The sequence below is a fragment of the Microcebus murinus genome, chromosome 15 (genome assembly GCF_040939455.1).
Source record: "Microcebus murinus isolate Inina chromosome 15, M.murinus_Inina_mat1.0, whole genome shotgun sequence".
Lineage (NCBI taxonomy): Eukaryota > Metazoa > Chordata > Mammalia > Primates > Cheirogaleidae > Microcebus > Microcebus murinus.
The window spans coordinates 70,826,417-70,845,782 of record NC_134118.1 but is presented as its reverse complement, the minus strand read 5'-3'; the positions used below and the strand labels follow the sequence as shown (position 1 = coordinate 70,845,782).

General features: G+C 38.4%; 1 protein-coding gene across 1 annotated transcript in view; it reads left to right on the top strand.

Moving 5' to 3' along the window:
- The window catches only part of ADAM29 (ADAM metallopeptidase domain 29), a 59,041-nt gene extending 40,535 nt beyond the window's left edge, over positions 1–18,506 (top strand). The window contains exon 3 of the transcript XR_012923274.1: positions 18,112–18,506. The gene's annotated coding sequence lies outside the window, so the exon portion shown is untranslated. The remainder of the gene's footprint in view (positions 1–18,111) is intronic.
- The last annotated feature ends 860 nt before the right edge of the window (positions 18,507–19,366 follow it).

Here is a 19,366-nt window from a genome sequence, read left to right as displayed (position 1 = left end):
AAGCAATTTCTAGGAGTTGCCATGGTATTTGTAAACTGCCATGGCACTGGTGCGTGTGATTGTTACTATGTTAATGGGGATAGGTCACTTGAGGATACTCATACACATCCTTCAAACAACCCTCATTTGTGGCCTTGATCATGTCTCTACTTTGTTTCCTTTCTACCTCTTTTTGGTTGGTCAGGACAACTAATAGGAGACCCCCTGTTGTAGACCAAACATCTGCTCACTCCTTGGAAGCTCCCTTGAAATGTCATCTCTTCCTTCTTGGCAGCCCCCTCTGGTCAATTTGTTCCTCCTGGTAGACAAAGCATCTACTAGTGCCGTCTGCTCCTCCATAGCTAGGCCCTAGACAAAGCATCTCTTTCCTTTCTTCCTTGTCCCAACCTGACAGTAGAAAAATAAGATTGATGGCTGGCTTTAGCAAAATGAAATACAGAAGTCAATGGAATAACAAATTTATACCATAAATATAACTGCTGACCTAGAGGACTTCTTTGGTTTATAAAAATAACCTTCAAGAATAAAAATAAAGAAAGCAAACTTTTCTTTTGATAAAAAAAATATTGCCAATAGATAAGCACTCAAATAAATACTAATGGTATTTCTTCAGGTAGGGAAAACATGATCTTATTTAGAAATGTGGACATGCAGGTGGGTATGAAGTACATAAACTCTATCAAGGTGAAGACACTTTTGTAAGTGATGATCCCAGCCATTTAGTCCATCCCTAAAAAACCGAGGGTCCTGGGCATTTAACCAGGTTAATGCAGTCTTTTTTACATTATTAACTGAAGAAAATGGGTGCCCTTTAAAGATTTTTTTAAGATTAGGAAACAAAAACAAGTCAGAAAGAGCCAAATCAGGACAGTAAGGTGGATGGATGCCTAATAATTTTCCATACAAACTCTCACAAAAGTGCCCTTGTTTGATGAGAAGAATAAGCAGGAGCATTGCTGTAGTGGAAAAGGACTCTGGTGAAGCTTTCCAGAAAAGGGGTATTTTTTCTGGGAAAGCTTTGACTAACCTTCTTAAAACACTCTAATAATTGGAAAGTACTATCATTCTTTGGCCCTCCAGAAAGTCAATAAGCAAAATGCCTTGCATCCCCAAAATACTGGTACCATGACCTTGGCTCCTGATATGTTTGCTTTTGCTTTGACTGGACCATTGGACCACTTCCACCTCTTGGTAGCCTCCCAGCCATTGCTGGGAGCTGAAGGCCATTCTGAGCCTCCTAGTATCATTGGGTCACATTCAGGCACAGAGAATGAAGGCAAACAAGGTACCTGGCTTGTATCTCCTTGTGTCATTTGGTGGAGAGCTTAGAGATACTAGATTTTACCGATGCTTCTGCTGTGGCCGATTCATCCTGCCCTTCAGTACCTTAGTTGTGAAATATGAGTTGAGTCATTTAGCTAGGGCTTTGATGCTGCAAATTGGCTACTTACCTGGATACTGATGAGGATTAAGTCTACTTTTCTGGGCTTGATGTCACCAGTGCACTAGCTGTAGACTTTGTTTTGGGTGGACTTTCTAAGTCTTTGAAGCTGCTACTATTGATGAATCATTACATATTTTTCCTGGTTGTAGAGTAGATGCTGGAGCATCTCATTGGGTATTGGTTGAGATTTTGTATTCTCAATCATTTAGCCAGAATACCAAACATTTGCTAAGGGTTTGTTTTGTCAATGACTGCTGGAAGTTCTAGGATTAAGACCTCCCCCAAACCCAGTTTGTGTTTTCTTTTGTTTGTTTGTTTGTTTTTTGAGACAGAGTCTCACTCTGTTGCCAAGGCTAGAGTCCCATGGCATCAGCGTAACTCACAGCAACCTCAAACTCCTGGGCTAAAGCAGTCCTTCTGCCTCAGCCTCCCAAGTAGCTGGGACTACAGGCATGCACCACCATGCCCAGCTAATTTTTTCTATATATTTTTAGTTGGCCAATTAATTTCTTTCTATTTTTAGTAGAGATGGGGTCTTGCTCTTGCTCAGGCTGGTTTGGAACTCCTGACCTTGGGTGATCCTCCTGCCTCGTCCTCCCAGAGTGCTAGGATTATAGGGGCGAGCCACCACGCCCGGCCCCAGTTTATGTTATTATACAGAGAAAAGCAAAACCCAGGGAACTCACCCTGTTGCCTGTCCTCAAGTCTAGAGGTCTATAGTCAGCTCATCTTTTTATTTTCAGCTTTCAGAGTCTTTTTGTTGTTATCTCTTGGATTATTTGCATTATTTCTAGCTATATTTAGAGAGAAGGAACAGGTAATTCTGGCTTTATATCACCTTGTTTCAGAACTCATATTAACTGTAGGTGTTGGATAAATAAAATAATTTAAAAAATTTATCAAGGGTAAATGCTTTTTGAGTAGCACCTATATCACTACAAAGAAAAATTGACATTAAGTCAACCATTACATATTATACACAGAATTAATCCAGGCATTTTAGGGGATACTAACATTTGTGAAGACATAAATGATGAGCTTGAATATCTTCAAGTCTGACAAGGGCAGTGAGGAGAGGAATGAAGAAAAGAGAAAGTAAAACTAAATAAATGAATACTGTGTTACATACAGGCAGTTATGTGGTGAGTACCTGTTATGGGCTGAGTGGTTGTATCTCCTGGGGATACACATGTTGAAATTTTAACTCCCCAAATTATGGTTTCAGGCTGTTGAAACTTAGGAGTTAATTAGTTCACAAAGGTGGAGTCCCCATGAGTGGGATTACTGCCCTTAAAAGAACAGACATGAGAGCATGTTTTCTGGCTCTCTGCTCTTCACCACGCGAGGATACAATGAGAAAATGCTCGTATGAAAACAAGGAAACGGACTGTCCCCAGACACTGATCTGCCAGCACCATGGTGCTAAATGTCCAAGCCTTTAGAACTGCAACAGAGCATGAGAAATAAATGTCTGTCATTTATGCATCCAGTCTATGAAATCTTATATGGCACAAACTGAGTAAGATATAAATTGGTACCAGGAATGGTATGCTGGTTTAACAAATAACGAAAAATGGGGAAGCAGCTTTAGAACAAAATAATGTGTAGGGGCTGAAAAAGTTTTGAGGTGTATGTTAGAAAAGTCTGATATTGCCAGGAAGAGAGTTTTAAAGGTGACTCTGGGAGGACTAGAAGGAAAAGAGGAAGGCTGGAGACAAAGCCTATTTGTCTCAACAGTAATCATGGACAACACATTGGTAGAGATATGGCTGGTAAAGAACATTCTAGTCTCGGAAATAAGGAAAGTGCTATTGGGAAGTGGAGGTAAGCACATCTTCGATATAGATTGGCAAATAACTTGGCAGACTTGTTTCCTATGCCGCTGTTTTATGGAAGGCAGAGCTGGCAGGCGGTGAAGCTGAACATTTAGATGTGGAGACTTCTAAGAAAAATGCCGAAGGAGTAGTTTGATCCTCCTAACTGCTTATAGTAAAATACATATGAGAGAAACGAAGATGGAATTGATAAGCAAAAAGAAACCAGAACTTAATTAGAAAAACTCTTGGTCGTATTAAAAAAATGAAAAAGTATGTTAAGAAGACAACACCAAGGTGCAGCATTTCAGCAGCTGGGTAAGGAGAAGCAGTGTGGGTGTGAGCCACACACTTAACTATCTCAACAAAATCCAGAAATAGACATGGGATTATACCATCAGAAAGACTGCCAGCTGAGACTAAAGGAAATATAAATGAAGGAACAGAATGAAGGAGGGCTAAAAAGTATCCTATCCTGAAAGAAAAAGGAAGAAGAACTTAAAGGGGATTAAGAAATCATCAGCACCATACCCTGGGTTTCAACAGGGCAGGTGGCCTCCAACGGCAGACATGGGAACAGGGCCACTGGCAGCACACTAAGGGCATTGCTTCCACCAGGTAGAGACCTGCAGCGTGGGTGGGTCCACCACAGATCCCCAGAGACAGCAGCACTCTGCTGAGCTGTGGGAGTCACGCTGCAGCTCTGTGGGTCTGAAAAGCAGGACACACAACCAAAGAGGATCATTCTCAATGTTTCAAATCACTTGCGGTTTGCCATGCTATGTTTTGGACTTACTTGAATTCCATCACTCCTTCCTTCTTTCCTATCTCTCCCTTTTAAAATGGGAAAATTAGATTGAGGAATTAATGAAATGTAGCTAATAAGACCATTATTTTATTGCATCACCCTATATTACTATATTAAAGACAGGAACAGGAGTTTGCAAGGTTTTGCCCTGAAGGAATATGTGAACTCAATGGTTTACTTATTAGAGGCTGCTATCATGGCAGAGCTCTCAAATCTCCAGTAGGGATGTTTTCCAGGAAGGCTTCCCGGTATCTCAAAATCTGTGAGCTTCCTGTGTCTTGAAAGACAAGGCAAGGCAAATATGGCCCACAGGATGGGAGCCGGAGACAATGAGTGCCCTTTGCCCAGAGATGCACCCCAGTGGTTATAAACAACCTGTTTTATATAGATGGTTTCTTGCTCTCTCCTCTCTGTCTACCTTTAAGTCCGCAATAACTAGATCAAAGAAATGTAGAGTCACTGCACCTCTTTTGTTATACCTTTGTTAATTGACAACTACCTCTTAGAACTTAGAAGTTAGTCCCTGAAAGACTTTGTACCTGCTTGTTCACCTAGATAGATTAGAAGCTCTTTGAGAGGACTTTTGACCCTGATATGTAAATGTGTTACCCTGACAACTAGTAATTGATATCTGTGATTATAAAAACCTGTGTGAATCTAACCCTATTGCTGGACATTCACGGGGATATGGCCAGTCTCCTGAGTAACCCTGCTGTGTTATATCTGATCTTTCTATATAAAACTTTAAACTATACCTTAGTCTCTGTGTATTCTTTTATTCTCTCTGTTTCCTATCAATTTTCTCATCCTCTGCGGTGACCGCTATCTAAGGGATCTGGCTTCATGGGGAGAAGCAGCTGATCTCGAGGCCCTGCCTCAACTCTCTCCTGCAGGAAAATCTATCCCTGTGCCTATAATGTTAAGGTCAAAATAGTTTCTCTGAAACATTATGAAGTTTTAGTTCCATTGTCTTCAGTTATTTGGTATTACTGATGAAAGACCCAATTTGGATCTGATATTATTAACTTTAAAAAATTTAGAAGAGTATATTTTTATTTACTGCAGCTATATCGTGTTTCTTGAGATAATAAAAAATTTGGGGGAGGTTCATTTTAAAATCATTTTCATAATGTAAATGATATAAAAATAATGTAAATTATATAAAAATAACAATAAATGCAATTAGAAAAACATTATTGAAAAAAGAAAAGTATTTCAAAGTGAATAAACATGAAAGTTGTGGATGTAAAAAGACATGAAATATAAAGTTTTAAGGATGTGGATGAAAAGATATTATTTTGAGGAGAAATAGAAAGTGGATTAAGAAAGTCAGAACCAGGAATAGCCTGTGATTTAATGGAATATAGTGAATGAGTGGAATTTTACTATACATAGTAGAACTCAAGAATTGTTATATAAATAAATAAATAAATAACAATTCTATAATTTTGAGGAATTCGCAACTGTTATATTTTCTGATGCTCTATGTTTTTGCAATTCAATATACAGGAAATCTGTGAAATATATGGGAGTTGGAAAGTATTAGTTAGGATTAGGTTTGATTATATTAACACACCACCCTAACTAACAGTGACTTAAGACTGAAGTTTATTTATCATATGAAATTAGTTTGGAAGTAGTCAGTTGAGGATTAGTATGATGTTCTTGGTGTGTAAACACAAACTTCATCTATCTTTTTAAAAAGTTTTATTGAGGTATAACAGGCATATATAGTTTTGAGATACATGTGATAATACATTCATACAATTTGTTAAGATCAAAGTGTATTTGGAATATGTATCACCTTAAATATTTATCTTTATGCTTGAAACATTAAAATTATTCTCTTGTAGTTATTTTGAAATGTACAATAGATTAGTATAAACTGTAATTCTTCAGCATATAACCGATACCTCATAGTCCGTGATGGCTGCTCATAAAGAAAAGGAATACATTCCTTTTCTCTTTGAAGCCACTTACTAGAAGTCACACGTAAATTTCTTCTTATATTCCATTATCTAAGACTTTGTCATACAGCCATACTTAGGTGCAAGGGAGGTTAAGAAACTAAGTGTCCATTTTAGAGGCCATGTGTATGTGACAAACTAAGAAGTAGGGTTTTATTACTAAGAAAGAAGTGGGGAATTAATTGGGGTAAACAGTGCACAGTGTGAATAAAAAGGGTGTATGTTCTGGAAGCTTCTAGAATGAGAGATTTCAGGGTGGATTCAGAGCAACCTATAGTTCTCAAAAGTGTTTTTGCTAAAAGATACTCCATGTCAATGTAGTTGACCTTAATGTTGTGATAGAGCCTGAGCAGAAGACCAGACTTAAGCAAGTCTTGATGTATGTTATTGAAGTTTCTTGTGGGTTTGATTTCAGATCTAGGTTAGGCAGTAATTACAGACATTAGGGATATGTGGAAGCTTAGATATTATCAAGTTTTGTATTCCTATAATATGGATTAAATAAGCATTTCTCTTTCCCCAAACCCTACCAAAACAAAAAAGAAAGCAAATGGAAGCTCACCTTATGTTAATTTGCAAGTGCTCTTTAATAAACTGGGCTGGAATTAATGTTTGCTAAAACAATAAGAAATATGTGCACAAAGCAGCTATTTAATCTCATAATTTAGGATTGAACTTTAAATATGCTCTTAATCACCTCAAAATGTCAAAAAGAGATTGGAAAACACAACAAAGGTTTAATTTATCTGCAATTATAAGAGATGTTTTCATAAGATACTTTCATAAGCAGATTTAATTATAGAAAGCAGGACAATATTACTTTATAGCTTTATAACTAATTAGTGTTCTGAAGCAACTAAATTAATTTATGAATCAAGCAGCTCAAACAGTTTGTATTCTACAGGAAGTTTTACTGTGTAAAGATCTTCCTATCCTTGTGGGCTTCAGAATTCTCACAGCTGCACAAATGGACAAGGTTCATTTGTTCTAGAACCAACAAAGTGGTTCTAGAACTTTTTTTCTTGTAATCTTTCATTAATGCAGTAGACATGTGATGGTAATGAACAGTTTTATTTTCAAATAAATTGTGCTTGTCTTTGGCCAAAGTTTAAATAATTTGAAAAGTATTAAGAAAAATTATGTTCAAATTTTATTTGGATCCAGTTATCATTTACTGGTTGGAGGAATACTAAGAAACAAACAAACAAAAAAAAAAAACAGAACTTCCTTCCAAAACTAAAATTATTTTTAATATAGAGCAGTTCCGTTTCCCAGACCTGATGCTATCCATAAGGAATGTTTTAGTTTCTGATTTGATCTTCAGTGTAACCACGCAGAGTGCTTTCTATTCCCTTCTGCGGCAAGGCACCTAGATGATTCTAACCTTTGGATCTTCATTAATGTATCTGGTGGCAGTGTACATGCATATGTTTTCCTGGGTTTATTTTTACCTGAGGAAATTTCTGAGTGCAGGAGAATTATATATTGGTATCTAAAGGCAAAGATAGGTAAGTATGGGCTGGAACAAGAAATCATGTTTCTCATTGCCCTGCCTGATCTCGTAACCCTGCTTATGAGCCCCATGGAAAGAAGTGTTACAGGCAGGTACCAGAAGATCTGCCTTCATGAGCTCTTCTGGGAAATGCAAGGGCAAATTCTGGTTATTGGTTTTTTTAAGGCATAAAAGCAAAATGCCATTTTAGCATAGAATTCTCTCCTCGTCTTTCTTTTTTCTTTCCTCCCTTCCTTCCATTCCTTTCAAATCCTTCTCTCTCTCCACCCACCCTTTCTCTTATCCAGGGAATACTGCTGTAAAGGGAGCAAATAAACTATAGACCTGCTGCTTAACTATTTACTTCCTAAGAAGTTAAAATATTCTTCCAAAGAAAAAAAAATCAGGTCTACACAATTTATAGGTAAGTTTGATGAAACGTCAGTCAACAATTAAGTTCAGTTTTAAACAATTCCTTCCAGACAATAGGAAAAAAGAAAATAACTACTTAGATCATTCATAAGGGATAATCTTTGTAAGTGTTTACACTAAAACCAAACAAGGGCTAAGCATGAAAAATAATTAATGGCCAGTTTTGATTGATTAATTTTCAATACAAAATTATAACAATTTAGATGACAATTTCAAAATATATATAAAATAAAATTTCAAGAATTAAAACTGAGTCACAATTAATAAATTTATTAATGCATTTCTCTACAAAAGGGTTTAGAGAAGAAAATCTCAATGCTTTGCTATACTTTTGGATGGTTTCAGCTCTCGGGTCTGGCACTTACTAGCTACATAAATGGGGAAAGTTGCTTAGCTTCTATCTTTCTCCACCTTCTAATTACAATATCTTCCTTGGAGGATGGTTGTGAGAGTTAATTAAATATATATTAACCACTTAATATTAGAAACTGAATAAGCAGATTTAAGGTATTATGACTCATGATCTTTTATTTATCATTTCCTGGGTAGATTTCAGATTCCTGAACCTGGAAGTCAAAGACCTCTATAACCTGGCTTCACATGTGCTTTACAAACAATTCCAAATAGTCCCTTCAGAGCTCATCTTTCTCCTCTATAAAAAAAAAAAAAAAAAAAAAACTTCATTCTTGCCCCTTCCTCTTCCTGAATGTTTTTCTCCTCTTTCGTGCTTACTTAAATATGAAAATGACTTGAATAGCCAAGCAAAATCTTGCCTAATCTGTGTGGCCTTTCCAGATCACTTCATTACTGCATGTGTTTTTGTTCTTTCAATTTAACATGTGTTTATTCAATCCCAAAAGTGTCTGAAATGGCTTACTTAGCTCTGTCACTAATTTAGCAATTAAGCTTGTGTAGGAGAGGCACAACTTTGCTTCTGCCCTCTTAGCGTCCCAGCTGGGCCTTCCAATGAAGTTGGCATAAGATAGAGTAACAGGAAAAACGCATATAAATGTGAGTTTTACACCACACAGGAGCCCTCCTCATAAGGAAATGAAGATCAAAAAAACTGGCAAGATTTACATGCTTTTGTACTAAGTTGCACAAAGAGAGGCAATTATGGAAAAAGTAACAAAATTTTGTGGGGAGGCTAAATGAAGATAATAATTATTTTACCAGGGTCAGTTTGCACATAATACCCTTGGCTATGACTCTCCATTGAAGAATGTTTCTTTTCCCTTGGTAAGGAGAAGAGATTTTTCACATAGGAGTTTTTATTTACTGTTTTCAGGAAGAAAGGGGGAAGATTAGTATGCATGCTTTGCATCTGCTGTTTTTCAAGTGCCTTTAGCTCAAAGTAACCTTTATGTCAACGTGGCCTTTTATGGGGCAGCATATTCTGTTGTCCTTCACTTGTATTCGTTGGTGGTGTCACCACCTAATATCTAATGTTGATACTCTTTTAGTGTTCAACATTTTGTGAGGAAATATGGCTAGGCTTTTAAAGAATTGTATTGTAAATGACTATATCATAGTGTTTTTAATTAAATCATAAGGTCATAAATAGAAGGATAAGCTCTTTGGCAATCTCTGCTACACATACATAGTACTTATAAAATAAATATTCCCTATGCAATTATTACATAAATCTCTGGACAAAGGGATAATATTCATTTGATCTATAGGAATATGTACACCAGAATATAAAGAACATTTTATTTCGCTCCTTTGAAAATAGTAGTCTTTCAGTGATCATTTAATGAAAACTCAATTTGAGCTTTTTCCATGTTTGAAGAATGTAGAAAAATCAGATGAATCTATAAGACTATATATCAAATGAGCTGCTAATGTCAAGAAAACTCTGTGCTTGATAGTATCTTTGCATTGCATATTTATTTAAAGATGCATGGTTACAGTTAGGTTGAATGTACTCAAGAAAGCTGTTACTGTGAAAATGGTTTTGTAGCCTATTTGATTATATATCTGAGAGATAAAGATGAGTATTAACATCCTGACAAAGTTTCTAAAATGTGTTCGTTTCTTTAGAATTATACACAAGAAGAAATCGATTTTGATGAGATTTCTGAAAACAAGTATTTCTTTGTAATCAAATCTAAAATAATAACCATAATAGGGAAATAGTTACTCTGTATTTGTGACGGAGAACAAAGAGCCTATAAAACACAGCTTCAGATGTCTTCAGATATCTCTGGGAAGGTGGGGTAGACAATATTAGCATCATCTTGTAAGTTTGTCAAAACACATATCCACAGCCCTTCCCTGCCCCCGTTTAATGAAACATGAGTTACCTGCACAGATAATGGATTCACTGTAGTTTCTGAGTTCTGTTAACTCATACAGGTTGAGTGCTCCTTATCTGGAATGCCTGGAACCTGAAGTGTTTCCAATTTTAGATTTTGGAATATATGCATATACATAATGAGAGATCTTGGGGATGGGACTTAAGTCTAAGCGCGAAATCCATTTATTCTACGAAAAGGCCATTGGCTATCCATCCTGCACACGTGCCATGTTATTGCCCTTTGTGTGAGTGCTTGCATGAGTGGAAAAGATGCATTGTGACTGAAGGAGGCTGGAAGGCTCTTTATTCCTAAGAGGACGTTGAATAAACTGTGTGCTGTGTGCCTGCATTCTGACTGCACCTTGTCACAATAGGTTCAGTTGTAAACATTCTTCCACTTGTGACATCATGTTGTTGCTTAGAAAGTTGCAGGTTTGGGAGCTTTTTGGATTCGGGATGCTCACACTGTATACTCCACGCCAGTGTGTGCCAGTGTACTTGTGTGGGTGTGGGTGTGGATGTAGGTTACAAATGTAATATCGGGGAGCTGTGACTTCTGTGCCTTTTCTTTTTAAGCACAAATAATTAGTCTGCCTGCAAATCACAGGATTTTACTAGGAATAAATTTAGCATAGACATACCTTGACGTTATTGTAGGTTTGGTTCCAGAACACTGCAATAAAGTGAATATCCCAATAAAGCTAGTCACACAAATTTGGGGGTTTCCCAGTGCATATAAAAGTTATTTTTATACTATACTGTAGTCTATTAAGTGTGCAATAGCATTATATCTTAAAAACCAACGTACAAGGCTGGGCATGGTGGCTCACGCCTGTAATCCTAGCCCTCTGAGAGGCTGATACAGGAGGATTGCTTGAGCTTAGGAGTTCAAGAACAGCCTGAGCAACAGCAAGACCTCATCTCTACCAAAAATAAAAAAAATAAAAAATATTAGCTGGGTGTGATGGTGTGCCTGTAATCCTAGCTACTCGGGAGGCTGAGGCAGGAGGATTGCTTGAGCCCAGGAGTTTGAGGTTGCTGTGAGCTAGGCTGACACCACTGCAGTCTAGCTGGGATGACAGAGGGAGATTCTGTCTCAAAAAAAGAGAGAAAAAAATAAACAATGTATATACCTTAACTACATCACCATACATGTAATCAGAGTAGACAAAAATATTTGAAAAAGCGATGTCTGAAAACTTTCTAACCTTGATGAAATATATTAACCCATATATCCAAGAAACTCAACAAAGCACAAGTAAAATAAATATAAAAATAAGGAAAAAAACCCAAAGAAATCTTTTTAAAATGTTGCAAGGGAAAAAGAAAAATTTGAAAGCAACAGGAGAAAAAATCATTCATAGTGTACAAGAGAACCCAATAAGATAAATAGATGACTTCTAATGAGAAATAATAGAGGTCAGAAGGAAGATGACATATTCAAAGTTCTGAGAGGACAAAAAAAATAAAAGAATCAAAACAGAAACTTAGGTCCAGCAAAAGTCTTTCCAAAATGAAGAAAAAATAGAGGTACCACCCACTGAACACAAACTGAGACAGATGTTGCTAGCATCCTACCTTACAAAAAATAATAAAGGAAGGTCTTTAGAATGAAATCAATAGACATCAGAGGGTAATTCAAATACATGCACAAAAAAAGAGGACCAAAAAAGTAATTAAAACATTGCAAAAGATAATATACTTACATATTTCTTTTTCTTCTCTTATGTGGTTTAAAAAGCATTTGTATAAAACTACATACATGATTGTATTGTTGGGCCTATAACATGTAGCAGTGTAAGATATTTGACAGTAACAGCACAAAGAAGGCAAGCATGAGAGAAGATACCGTGATCAACCTTACAGAAACAAAAAGGAATTCTAAGAGAATACTATGAAAAAATGTATGCCACCATATTAGATAATCTAGATGAAATGAAAAAATTCCTAAAAAGATACAAGCTATGGAAAGTGACTCAAAAACCGGAAAATTGTAATAAACTTATAACAAGCAACTAAGTCAATAAAGCCATGAGAATCTAAGAGAAAGTTCAAAATAGACAAATCCAGAGAGTCAAAAAGTAGATCAGTGGTTTCCTACCACGGTGGGGTGAGGAGATGGGTGGCAAAGGAGGACTATCTAATGTGTGATAGGTTTCTTCCTGTGAGTGATAAAAATGTTCTAAAAATTAGATTGTAGTGATGGTTGCAAACTCTATAGACTCAGAATCATTGAATTGTACACTTCAAGTGGATAAATTGTATGGTATGTGAACTATATATTAATAAAGCTATTTAAAATATTAACAAATTGAGTTTTACTTTAGAAAATGTTATAGTTTAATTTGTAGTTTGGGGACAAATAACAATACATATTTTCATTCTTCTCCAGAAAAGTAAGAGAAAGTGACTCAAGTCCTCAAGAGAAAGTGAAAAGTTCACCCAAGTGCAGGTTATTATTTTTCAGAAATAATTTTCTTAAAACAGCTAATTTTCTAATTATGCTACTATCATAATATTACATGATTTAACTGAATTCAATCTTGAATTTTTTTTCCAAAATCTAAAAAATAAAAGTGCATCAGTTGGTCTTCCAGAAATGTTTTTGCTTACGCTTTGTTCCTTGCTTCACATGCTTTTTCTAGACATCAATGTTGTATTTGTTTTGCAGTATTGACAAAATCTAATGAAATAATTCCAATTGCTTCAAATAGGCTGAATTCTTGGGATTCACTTTGTTAAAAGAAAAACTTTAGAAAATTAACTGAGTTTATTTGAGCAAAGAACAATTTATGAATCAAGCAGCACTCAGACACAGGAGAGGTTCAGAGAGCTCCAGCAAACATTGTGGGGGCAGGCAAATTCATGCACAGAAAAAAGGAGTGATGCACAGAAACAGCTCGATTGGTTACAGCTGGGCGTTTGCCGTACGTGGGCATCGTGTGATGAGGCCTTTGCCACATGGTCTGATCCCTGGCAGCTGTGATTGGCTGAAGTTTGGCTGCTGTGATTGGCTGAGACTCAGCCCTTTGTTGTAGGAATATACTCTTAGGTTTGTTTGCAGTTTATTTATAGTTGGTTTACATATTAAGATAGGGCGTACTTTGCTATACAGGGATTCAAAGTACAGAGGTGGCTTTGGGCCTAATTTAATTTAATTTAACAAGTTTATGCTATAAATAAGAATAATTGTCTCAGGAAATTCAGATGCATAAATTAATAACATCATGTATAACAATAAATTGATATTTGTTCTTAAAGCCTTTAAAAGTTTATAAATGATGCAGTCTAACTTCCCTTCTTGTCTAATACAATTTTTATTCCATTGCTATTCCCCATTACTTGTAATATGTCTGTGCTTTAAACAGAATAGCAGTGAATAGACCTGCATAGTGATATCAAAAATAAAATTGTTGGCCGGGCGCTGTGGCTCACGCCTGTAATCCTAGCTCTTGGGAGGCCGAGGCGGGCGGATTGCTCAAGGTCAGGAGTTCAAAACCAGCCTGAGCAAGAGCGAGACCCTGTCTCTACTATAAATAGAAAGAAATCAATTGGCCAACTGATATATATATAAAAAATTAGCCGGGCATGGTGGCGCATGCCTGTAGTCCCAGCTACCCGGGAGGCTGAGGCAGGAGGATCACTCAAGCCCAGGAGTTTGAGGTTGCTGTGAGCTAGGCTGATGCCACGGCACTCACTCTAGCCTGGGCAACAAAGCGAGACTCTGTCTCAAAAAAATAAAAAAATAAAATTGTTTTTGAAAGTTCATTTGATATTCATATTATTCATATTTTAATTTTAATACTATAAGGACATAGAAAAACAAAACCCCTTTCTATGTCATATTTGCTTGATATGCTAAAATAAAAGTAATAACATAGAACATTATAAGCTAATAGCAATGCATCGAGGCTTTAAATTTAGAAATAATAAGAACAAAATGCAGGACTATCCCATGGCATACAAATCAGGATGGTTAACAAACAGTCTCTGAATGCTAGGCCTCCTGGGCCTTGGCAAAAAGACTGCTATTTACCTCTTAATATTGACACTCACATTTTTAGCTGAGTCCATTGCTATAAAACTAAAAAACTTTTATATCCCAGCTTCCCAGGCAACACAGTGTGGCTAAGCAAATAAAAGCAGAGGCCCAACAAACTGCTCTCGACTTTAACAGTTATGGCCTGACCTGCTCAAGTCTAAAGAATGCCTACAGTTTTTACTGATGTGTGGCAGATTCCTCCTTATTCGAGAGGTATTATCTTCCGCAATCCAGCAGGCACATCTCTTAATAAAACATGTATAATGCTTTCTTCACCTTGTTCAATGAGCATAAAGTCACCAACTAGTGGACTGGTGTGACATTGTGCAGAAAGTAAAAACAATCAAAGCCCTATGGATTCTACTGTGACGTGGAGCAGGGCAGTGAACGTAGTCCTGAAGCCAAATGGTGAAGGTGTACCGTTTTATTTTCTACGTAAAGTTGAAGCAATTTTGTTCCTTTTTCACCGAAAACATTTCTGGAGAGAATCGTTCACAAAATCAAGTTTCATATCAGACATGAAAGGCTCAGCGGATCTGTTGCAGTAATCCTAATAGAGTTGACCCTTCAACAACCACGGGTTGGAAGCAGCAACACCCCACGCAGTCAAAACTCTGTATAACTTCTGACGCCCCCAAAACTTAACTACTATTAAATTATTAAGCATGAAGTGTCCAATTTCCTTACGTACCAAGTTTGGCAGTTGATATCTCTGACACTTCACTTTGATGCTTCTTGTTTTATTTTTAGTGTGAAGGTACATCCTCCATCTTTCAAATGCATGTTTTGGCTTGTGATTAACTTTCAAACTGTTTTTTACAGCAATTTTTGTGAAACCACGGATAAGTCACAAATCCATGTTGTTTTCGAATATGAGTTCCACCGTGGAACCAATGCAGCGCAGACAGCTCAAAAAATCAGCAAAGTGTTTGGGAAGGATGTGGCTAATGAACGCATGGCACATTGATGGATTGAGAAGTTCCATTCTGGTGATTTTAATCTTGACAATGAGCCCTGTGGGCGACCTGCGCCCAAGGTGGATAATGATGAGCTGAAAGCTGTAGTGGAAGCGAATCCATCTCAACCTACCTGTGAATTAGCAGCAAGGTTTGATGTTACCATCCCAACAGTGTTGGATCATTGCAAACAAATCAGCAAGGTAAAGAAGCTGGATACATGGGCTCTGCAAGAATTAAATGAGTGTCAGAAGAGAAATCATCTGGAAGCTTGCCTTTCTTTGCTGTCACGACGTAAAGGCGAACCATTTCTACACCGTATTGCTACATGGGATGAAAATGGACTGTTTGTGACGATTGCAAGCATCCGGCACGACTGGATAAAGATGAAGTGCCGAAGCACAACGCAGAACTGAACATCAGCGTGGGCAAGAAGCTCCTGCCCTTGCAACACACACGCATGCCCTGGCTGCCTGCTCCCTCCTGGCCCGCAGGGGTGTAGACAGGCAGTAGCAATGGACCTGACTCCTGGGTATTCACAGTGCTCTGGGGCTGGGGTCTCAAAATGGCATCAGCTGCAGCACCCAGGATTTACCAGCCAGGGGTCCCTGCTGTCCCTCTCCCTGGAGTAACACCGCTGCGGTCTCCAGCCAGCTCCCTGTGCAGAGCCGTGGCCCGCTGCAGGGAAGGCGTGCCCGGCAGCTCCTGTGTGGAGCTGCAGGATTCTATCCTCTGTCCTTCCCCACATGAGGGCACCTTCCCCGCGTACCTGCAATCCTACCTCTCTCCCCTCTCCTTCACTTTGGGAGCCTCCAGTCACCTCTCTGTTGATTCCCAATGCTGTCTGTTAGACGATGGATCTGGACGTGAATGTCCACTTGCCGCCTGCAGGCCTCTCCGTGTAAGCAGTGTGTGTGGGCTGCTTCCAGCTCGTTGTCGTGGCCCCAGTTCCCCCATCCGTGAGTTTTTTCAAAGTTTCACAAAGCTCCAAACAATTTTCCAATATATTTATTGAAAAAAACCTCATATAAGTGAACCTGCATAATTCAAACTCGTGTCATTCCAGGTTCAGCTGTGTGTCCAGTACAGCGCCTGTAACTGCTGCGACCACCTGGTTAGCTTTATGGTATTCCATCCCTCCCTGCCATGATCCACGTACTTTTGGAAAAGCCAGAGGGGTGAACCAAATAGAAACATAGCAGGCACTATCATCCTAGCATTTTCCAAATCTTCATTGAGGGTTGTTAATCACAGAAATTTTTTCAGGATGTTACCAATTCCTCCCTATTTCCTCACTTGATCTTATATAGGGACTTGCACTTGAACCCTCTTGGTGTAATGGCCCTACTCAGGTCAGGGAATAAATGTAATTTTGTATCAACTGCTTCAAAATACTTACCCTAATTACACATTTGGAGCCAGAGAATAAAACTGCAAAGTAGGTTTGCAGATGCATTGCATGCATGATCAAATTCATTCAAATTAAAAACTCCATGTGCCACCTGGTTCCCTTAAGCTCTGAATAAAACGGAGGACTGTGTGGCATTTTGTGTTCCATGAAATGCGTCAGTTTTATGTAGTGCTCTGTAAGTCCATATTTATCCACCTGAAGAGCTGCATGTTCATTTGGGGAAAGCTTAAAATAATTTGAAGTGCATATACTTGCAGTGACATTTCAAGATCTTCTCTTAAGGGGTCCCGGACTCCTCTTCAATGTATTCTGGATCAGTGAACTAACTTAGATTTGTGAACTTAGATGAGGGGCAATGATTTTCCACAGTAGAAGCTGATGTCAGGCTTTTTCTCACTGATGTTGATTTTTTTTCATTGTAGAAAGCAAGGAATGTCCTAGGTTACCATTTATTTGTTTCACCCTATAAACACCATGGTTTATTTGCAAACACCGTAAGTTCCTGCAAATAATGAAATATTGAAAGCCAATCCAGCCTTTCTGCCTCTTATGATAATTATGACTTCTGTGAATCTGATAATAAAATTCTATCTCATTGCTTCTGCTGTTCTGGGATTTCATAATGCTCATGGATGTTGGACATCCACTTCTATGGAAGCATCCAGTGCAGTCAATGCAAGTCTGTACTAATGAATTCTCTTTTAATATGATGGAGTCAGTCTCACTGCAGGATTTCTTACTGCCTTAAAATAGGTAGTATCCTCTGTCACAGCCCTGAGAAAAATAGCCAGGTAGTAGATCCACCCTGATATTTTTATCACCCTAAGGAAGTTCCAGCATACCTACTTCATTTCTGTAGACCTTCTTGAATCCAGATTTCAAGGAACTATTGTGGTGTTAAAACATAAACTTAGGCACATTAAAATTGTAAAAAGTGTATTTGAGGAGAAGTGGTTCGTGGATCAGGCAGCACCAGTTCAGCGCTCCACTGGGGTGGGAATTGGTGCAAGAGAGAAAATTTTATAACATGCTCATGGAACCAAGACAAAGAAAATATATTTGATTGCTAAGAGTGGAAAGTCCCTAGTTAAAGCTGCTTTCTGATTGGTGAAGTCCCTGGTTTCATCTTACCGTTTACACTGGGCTCAGTTTGCTTAGGTAGGAACCTAACCCTGACGCCCACCCTGGAGCCGTCCAACTTAGTGGCCTCCCAGTTAAAAATATTTTTAACACTGAAAGACTATGAAGGAGAGTCCCTGCCAAAACACTTAATCTTGCCACAAAGAACGTGCCTTCACGTCAAATGATTTTCTTCTATCCAGATTTACACCTTATGTGTTAGCCTCATTCATTAAAATCCATCACTTTTTATGTTCCCAGATTTATCGCTACATATTAGCCAAGAAGACCTTCAATTCTTTTGACAAATAGACTGTTGTTTTTCAGATCAGAACGTGGACTCCCACACTGCACTTAGGTCTGTTCTGTTATCAGCTGGCGCCACGCCGGCGAGTTCTGAGGAGAACAAGCATCACTTTGTGAGGAACTTCTCCACACAGGAGATTACGCGGTACCCACAGGTGAGGAGGCTCTCTTCTGACAAAGGAAGAAAGGTTGTATCTACCACGGGATAGCATGCAGGGAAAGAGCGCATTCGAGACTGTCATCGTCCAGCAAATACCTCTATCCTGTATGTTCAAGTTCCGCTCAAACCTAACTTTCAGATAGAAGACCTGGGCCCTAACTTTTACATGTGAGGCCTGGCAAAAATGGTCACTTAGTATCTTCACCTCTGCCACTCTTACGATTGCATGATAGGCACAGTTTCATGATGAGGAAAATAAAGCTCCTCCCTAAATGTGCAGTAGAGGTTTTCTGGTCTGCACAGTCAGCCAAAAGCTGGGAACCTATCCTTTCCTTTTACAGGATCATTGAAGTTCCCTTTCTCCCATACCGCTTCCATGCCGGGGTGTTTTCATCTCCCAGCACCCTTTCCTGCGCCTGTAGCTCATCCGAATTAACCACAGGGGAAAGCTTCAGTAATCTGTAATGCCGTGGTGTAGCAGTGATGGGGTATCTATCATTTTCAGACAAGTGGAATGTAATAGTCAAAAATTCCACCCTGAACATCTCCTTTTTAGGACCACCTGTGATATAAGTTTGCATAGCCTGGGCTAGCGATGACGAGAAGCCTGAGAAGAGGATGAATTGGTGATTCTCTTTTAGAGAGACTCTGGGGCAGTGAGAGTGAGTGAATAGAGAAGCGAGGCTGTAATGATGCGTCAGGAGCTACAGGGAGAAGTTGCTCTGCTGGTTCCTGTTTCACAGCGAGCCACAAAGAAGCAGCGAGTTGCTTGGCTGGCTCAGCAACTCAGCCACGCAGAACACCGTGGCATAGAGTACATGGAGGGACTATTTTAGGGCCCAGGATTTCTTCATGTAAATCATGTGTGCATAAACATAAAAATGTTTATTTGCCTCAAATGTATTACTGTATATGAAGATATGTTACTGAGAGAAATTCCCTTTTTGCCTTCATCTTCCCACCTACCTTTCACTACTTCATTTATTCATTTATTTATTCAACATTTATTTCTCAAACAGTATTGAAGCTCTGGGCATTAAAATAATGCGTGACAAATAGATCTAAGCCTCAGCAGGCCAGATTGTTATAAGCAACAAGGATAAATGGGGAAAAAGA